The sequence below is a fragment of the Herpailurus yagouaroundi genome, unplaced genomic scaffold (genome assembly GCF_014898765.1).
Source record: "Herpailurus yagouaroundi ecotype Mexico unplaced genomic scaffold, PumYag 77, whole genome shotgun sequence".
Taxonomy (NCBI): domain Eukaryota; kingdom Metazoa; phylum Chordata; class Mammalia; order Carnivora; family Felidae; genus Herpailurus; species Herpailurus yagouaroundi.
In genome coordinates this window covers 89,013,922-89,021,457 of record NW_024412388.1, presented here as the reverse complement: position 1 = coordinate 89,021,457, position 7,536 = coordinate 89,013,922, and the positions used below count along the sequence as shown (strand labels likewise).

General features: G+C 36.2%; 1 non-coding gene across 1 annotated transcript; it reads right to left on the bottom strand.

Annotated features, from left to right (window-relative positions):
• Positions 1-2,149: 2,149 nt before the first annotated feature.
• On the bottom strand, positions 2,150-2,366 carry LOC121027947 (small nucleolar RNA U3). Its single transcript, XR_005789016.1, has one exon. It is a non-coding gene; the product is annotated as a small nucleolar RNA U3 (small nucleolar RNA).
• Between the last annotated feature and the right edge of the window lie 5,170 nt (positions 2,367-7,536).

Sequence of the window (7,536 nt, the reverse complement as noted above, 5' to 3'; positions counted from 1 at the left end):
CACTTACAGGTCTTGAAAAAAACCCACAAAGTGTCACCTTTAACTGAGAGATCTCATCTCGTATAAACTGCCAGAAACAGCTTTTGCCCTTGAAGAGTCTTATAAGCTCTGATATTTTGAAGTGAGCTTAATTCTAGATTCTTACCCTTTGTTGTGTGGTAAAGCTGGTGTCCAGAAAGTTCAAATAAACTACTTCAATGAAATGGAATATTCCCAATAAATTACAGAAAGGAGTCAAATCCTTGGAGATTCTTGTTCAATTAGCCATCATTTAATCAACCCCAATGTGCCCAAACTTTCTATAGCGTAGGATGTGTTTATTGTTGTTGATATATTTTTTTATTATTATTTTTGTTTGTTGTTCAATGAGAGACTTTATTTTGGATGGTGAAAAAAAGAGCAATTGTCTCAATGTTCATTTTCTTCAAAGCATAAAACTGAAAAGACTGACCATATTCTGTTATTGCATTGACCTTTGGTGGATGAAACGTGATGGATTTGACTGCATTTCTTACAATAACTAGGTTTTAATCCTATTTCTAGAGGATATATGCACATCAAATTAGGAGTGCTCATGTAGGGTGCCTGGGTGGTTCAGTCGGTTAAACAAGCAACTTTGGCTCAGGTCATGGTCTCACCATTCATGGTTTGAGTCCTGCATTGGGCTGTGTGCTGACAGTTCAGAGCCTGGAGCCTGCTTTGGATTCCGTGTCTCCCACTCTCTCTGCCCCTTCCCCACTCACACACTCTCTCTCAAAAATAAATTAACATTAAAAAAAAGGTGCTCATGCACATGTAACATTTAAGCATAACTAAGTAGTTTTTAGTGCTGAATAGGAATTTATGTATGGAACGGTCAGGAGCAGTATTTCTGAGATGGCTGTAGACTTCTAAAGACTATGGTGTGTAGAAGTGTGTTTCTCCTAGATACATAATGAGCTTCCAAATTTTTGTTTTCAATTCAGAAATGTCTGTAAGACACTTCAGGAATTCAGAGAAAGAAACATCAACAAAGCTGGATATTCTAGAAAAAAAGTGCTTATGGCATTTACTTTCATATACTTTCTGCATATCTGCATTGAGTTTACTATATGTTTGATAAGAGTTATTTTTAAATTTCCCCAGGGCGCCTGGGTGGCTCACTCAATGAAATGTGTGACGGGTTCACGAGTTTGAGCCTGCATCTGTCAGTACAGAGCCTGCTTAGAATTCTCTCTCTCTCCCCTTCTCACTGCCCCTCCCCTGTTCTCCCTTTCTCAAAATAAACAAATAAACTTAAAAAAGAAAGAAAATTGCCAGACATTTTTCATAACTAAAAATCACCTCTCTCTTCTGTATAATCCTCAGGCATTTTGCATGGTCCACTATACTTTTTCCATGTGAAAAGGGGGGCTTGCCTCTTCTAATTATTCTGCTTCTTAGGCTGGAGATTTGTACATTAAATTGTTAGTTACTAAATATTAAGTCTGGAACAAGATATGACACTTCAGATATAGCAAAGGTAAATTATGGCATACAGCACTATTATAAGGTGTGCTACTATTTTTATAGTAACTTTACCCACTCTATAACCACAAATAAGTATTTGTCTAGTATGTGTGTCGTTTTAAGGAAATTGTGTTGCAGCTTGTAATTACTTGCTCAAACTTCCATCCATCTGCTCAAACTTAGACCTTGCACTGCCTCAAACGCACTTGAGGCAGGGGAAGGAAGAGAATGCTGAGTATGTTTTCTTAGAGCTGATTAAAGCCATTGTATTTACTTTGGTCCTTTAAGAATAAATTTGCTTTACTGTGGGATCAATGAGTCTACTACGTTTCCTTGAAAAGTAAAGTACTTATGATGTGGCAATTTAGAGAGAGAAGAGAGAGAAAATGTCAGCAAGCTCTTGGTTTTCCTCAGTGATAGTTCCATGTGTACAACAAATACTAAGTCTGTATTTCTCTCTCTCTTTCTCTCGCAACCACCCCCCCACACACACACGCACACACACACACACCCTCCCCACACACAGCATTTGTAAAGCAGAATTCATTGCCTGAACTGCAAGGAAGACTTTCTCCCTCCTTTCAACCATTTATTTTTCTCATTAAACTGGACCTACTTTTTTTTTTTTTTTTTTTTTTTTTTTTTTTTTTTTTTTTTAGAAACCACTCAGATGGTGTCCTTTCTCTTTTATTCACCCAAAGTGGGAAAAGAACAATCATCAAGGGCAAAGAGCAGCTGTAAAAGCAGCACTCAAAGCCAGCTTCATGCTCAGGAAAGGACACTGCATCTCCTTCTCATGATTTCTGGTATTCTTCACGTTCAGAGAATCTTCTCTAGTAATGAACTATAGAAATGACCCCTGAAAGTATTATAGTCTTTAACTGGACTTACAATAACACTATTAAAAGTCTTTTTGTATACATTCCTCATTAATGCCCTTTATACTCTTCATGCATTTCTGTCTTTGAGCCATTTGCTCTTTATACAAGCATGTTTACACTGAGATTGTTTCTCTGCTGGGAATGCCCTTAAATTCATCCTTATTTACCAAAATCCTCATTGTCTCTCATATTCATGTATCATGTACTTTATCAAATATTCTCTCATTTCCACAAAATAGTGGATCTTTCCTTTATCTTTGCTTCCAAGATTTTGTTGAGTTTCTTTTATATTTGTGACAATTGGCCCTACACAATGATTAAATGTCTCCTTGTCTTTCTTTCCATCTAGGCTGTAAAATCTGTAAACTTCTTCCATTAAAAGTCATGCTTTACATATATATTTGGAATGCACAGAGCATTAGCAGGTGTCTGCCAACCAGTACTCAATGCATGTTTATTAACAAAGCATCAATGCTGTCATTCCTCTGGAAATGTAATCTTGCCTCTCTGCTTATGGAAATTTTCTGTCCTTCAGAAATCAGCTCTTTCTCGTCATCATCTGGTGACCCCAACCCTCAGTGATGTCTTTTTTTCCTAACTGGAAAGTTGTTTGGAGGATCAAAGGAGCTAAGATACAAGGAGAGTGTCTGGCACAGAGTCAGCACTATGTAAGCATTAGCTCCATGAGTTTCATTTATAGTTTGTAATGCACAGAGAGGTGATATACTCAAGAGTACCTGGTGGATAAGTGGTAGAGTGAAATGGAGATGTGGGGCCCCTGGCTTTCCATCTGGGTCTGTGATAGATTTCTCTAAGTCATTGAATCTTTCCCAAGATCCCTGTGACCCTGGCTGCTTGGTTAAGGAAGTATGCACAAAGAACACTCTAGAAAACAGACCATTTATTATTAGCTAGAGCCTAGTTCTGCTCTTTGAGAAAGAACTTTGACTTCTAGCCTAAGTTCTAAATTAAAATTAAATAAACAATTTTCTTGATCCTTTACATTGAGCCCTGACCTCATTCTTGCATGTTTTTTAAAGAGAGAGAGATACATCCCACAAGGATTGAGCTTACTTAAGACATCTCTTACTGTAAATATGGGAAGGATTAGAATAGTATTTTCATTTAATTACTGCCTATTATTTCCCAGGAAAATATTACAAATATTTGCAATATTACAATTATTTGCCAGGCAAATAATACAAATATTATCTCTGCTTCTTACTGCAATAATATATGGGAAACACTGGTATCCCTATTTAACCGATGAGAGAAAAGAAGCTCATGGCCTGTAAATGACTTGCCCAAATGTATTCAATAAAGGTAAGATGACAGAGTGTTAAATATGCCTGATTCCTGCCTCAAATAACAGGTGTTCAAATTTTGGGTTTATCATTTATCAATTATGTGATCTTGCTTTAGTTACTTAGGCCTTAGTTTCCTCATGTGAAAGTGGGGTGATAACATTATCCACCATATGTTGTTGCTGTAATGACTAAGACTTTATAAAAGATTTTAAAATGTCAGATTTAAATGAGAGGTAATATAATTTCATTCCAAATCTATGCGTTAGCCTCTACAAGCATGATGCAGCTTCTATTCAATTAATTCAAAAAATATTTATTCAGCATCTGTTCTAGGCTCTTGGAGTAAAGTCAGTGAACAAAACGGGCAAGGACTGTTGCCCTTGTGCAGCTTATGTAAGAGCAAGAAAAGACAGTCAATAAACAAAATAAAGAGGTAGATTATTTCACATTTTTAAAGAAGATGACAGTGTTATGGGAAATTAAAATGTAGGGAAGGTGGATTGAAAATATCTAGAGGTGCAATTTGTTTTTTTTTTTAATTTTTAGAAAATGTTTATTTTTGAGAGAGAAAGAAAGAGAGAATGCAGGGGAGGAGCAGAGAGAGAGGAGGACAGGATATCTGAAGTGGGCTCTGTGCTGACAGCAGAGAGCCTAATCTGGTGCCCAAACACACGAACCATGAAATCATGGCCTGAGCCAGATGCTTAGCCTACTGAGCCACCCAGGCACCCCATGGAGATACAATACCAAGTGGATGATCAGAGTATAGTTTACAAAATAGATTACAATTGAAACAAGACTTGAAGACAATGAGGGGGATGGGGAACTTCCAGGAAGAGAGGTTTTGCACAAAGTTCCTTATGTGGTTTGTTACCTGATATGTTTGAGCAACAGCAAAGAGGTCTCTGTGGTCAGGGGAAGAGTGATAGGTGTGGTCACAGCAATAGCAGGTCCTGTAAAATGTTGTAAGCCCTCATGAAGACTTTTATTTTTACTGTGCAGAGGAGTGAAATTACCTGATGAGTTTTAAAGGGATAACTCTGGCTATTGCATTAAGAACAGATCATAAGGGAACGAGAGCAGAAGCAAAACAGTTAGAAGGTGACTTCAATAACACATATGAGAGATGTGGTGGCTCAGAGCATGGTGGGAGCATAGGAGTGGTAGAAAGTGATAATCTGGAAAAAAAAAGAAGTGATAGCCTGCAGGTGGATCCAATAGGATTTCCTTTCATATTAGTTGTGGATATGAGAGAAAAATGTAGATTTGAAGATGGCACAAAAAATTTTAGTCTGAACAAATGGAATGGGTGAACAGTCAACATGATAAAGATGGCTTTCAGCAGATTTTGTTGGGAATTGGCATTAAAGAAAAGATCAGAAATTCTGTTTTGCACATGCTGAATCTGGGATGCCTGCTGAATCTGGGATGCCAGTAGGAAGGGTTCAGAAGTTGTTCATCTTTATTTTGACTATTTTAGCTTATGTACTTGCCAATGGTTTTCCCTTCAGCTTAATGTTGCCTTCTTAATTCTTCCATTTATTTTCTATCACTATCTAGGTTGTGTATTTGGTAATAAAGGGGCTTTATGATGTAATTATTCTAAATAACTTGTAGTGCTGAAAAACTGAAACTTATTAAATCCTTTTTCCTGATTGATTGATTAATTCAAATATTAAGTTCTCTTTTGCATTAAAGACAAGAAAAGATCATTTCATTGAAAAGTAATTGAACTGTATCCATTGTCATCTTTTATTTGCAAGATATAGTTCTATAAATCTGTTTTTGCATAAAACATCTATTAGCAGAGTACATATATGTGCAGAATTTTTTTTACATATTTTTGTTTATTAATTCATTCTAGGATAGATATAATTATATTTATTTAACTATGCAATTTATAATTAAAATATTTAACTTTAAAATATTTAATATAATACACAATATATTTAATATAATATTTAATTGCAATTAAATATTAAATTAATTTAATTATGATTATATATTTTGCAAGCAAATTATTTACTTAAGCAAGAAAAAATAATTTATTGAAAGAATAACAGTAGTCTATAAAAATAAAAGAACAGGGGCGCCTGGGTGGCGCAGTCGGTTGAGCGTCCGACTTCAGCCAGGTCACGATCTCGCGGTCCGTGAGTTCGAGCCCCGTGTCAGGTTCTGGGCTGACAGCTCAGAGCCTGGAGCCTGTTTCCGATTCTGTGTCTCCCTCTCTCTCTGCCCCTCCCCTGTTCATGCTCTGTCTCTCTCTGTTCCAAAAATAAATAAACGTTGAAAAAAAAAATTAAAAAAAAAAAAAAAAAAAGAACAGATCAGCTCCTGGAAAGACAAGAACTAGTCATTTTAGTAAAAAATGTAGACTTTGGTTTTACTTTTTAAAGAAAGTATCAAATGAAGCATACCACATGTGCTGATGATGCCGGTTACTCAAGCATTCATCTTTCTACTTTTGATTCTGGGGTTTCATTCCCTGGAATTCTAATGGAAAAGGCAGGGTACAAATGAAGACACGGCCCTCTTTGGAAATACCAACACTCCAAAGAGGGAATATACTATTACCCCTCCAGTAGCAATTTGTGGGTTTATGAAAGAACACATGTCAGAGAAGGACTTGCTTATGGATTTGAGGGAGATTGCAATATCAAGTAAATGTAATGACATACTTTAGCAAATGCACATGTCCGTAGAACTATGACATGTACTTAGAGAGATGAGAAAAGATTGAAAAAAATTTAACAGATATTCACCTTTAAAAATGGGCAAATATATATTTTTGCTTCCCATAAAAGATAAGATTTAGTTTTTCAGGAAGCTCTTATTTTCTTTCCTCCCTCCTCCTCTCTTCTCAATTTGTTTGTAGGATAAGGAGCTCCATTTCTGTGCATTGCTTTTGTAGAGAAATTGTTGTGCTTTTTAATTGTCAGACCAGAGTAAACTTGTTTAAGGCCAAAAGGAATTTGTCTTCTCATGTGCTGAAAGTACAGGAGACCTGAATTCAGGTTCAAACAAAGTCATCAGAAACTGGGCTCGGTCCATTTTTATCACTGCCTTTTGCTGGCTTACCTTCATTTTCACCAGTCACACCATGCTAACTGCTAAGAAGCAAGTGAAAAAAGCACTTGTTTCTCTCCCAACTGTTACAGCAAAATACTATTTTGTAAAACTGCCTCCAATTGGGTCATATATGCCCCTGAATTAATCAGTGGATCTATGGAAATGCAATGCAGTCTTCCAGACTGATGGCCCATTTGGTAACTGAAGGAGGAGTCAGCTGAGGATGAAAGGAGCAGTGGTTTGCCAAAGAAAAATACATATGCTACTAAAAGTACATTGGTGAATGGTAAATGGCCAGAACAACAGATGCCCAGTTGAAAAACATTTAATGTGTTGAAAAGAGAACACACAGTATCTTCTCAAGAAACTTCAACAAATTTACTCCTTTTTGATTTTCTTATTCTGGTTGTAGTATGTATCAGTATTCTCCCAGACCCAAAACCTCAAAATAGTTTTTACACATCCCTCTTCCTTGGCTCAGTCATCAAGTTCTATGAATTTATCTTTCATAATGTCTTTTGCATCTGAACTTTTCTTCCCATTGTCAGTGCCACCTTTCAAATTTGGGCTATTACTAATTCTTACCTAGGTAGTTGCGTTAGCCTCCTAACTGATCTTTCAGCTTTCAGTTTCCCAGTATTTTGCAAATATAAATCAAATTTTATTTCACTTTCTCACTTATGTTTCTATGATTGCTCAAAATTTTTATTTTATTCCTCAATGCTGTAACATAAAGACCACTGTACTTCCTATAATATTTATCTAGGATCCAGGAATTTTATGTTTTAATT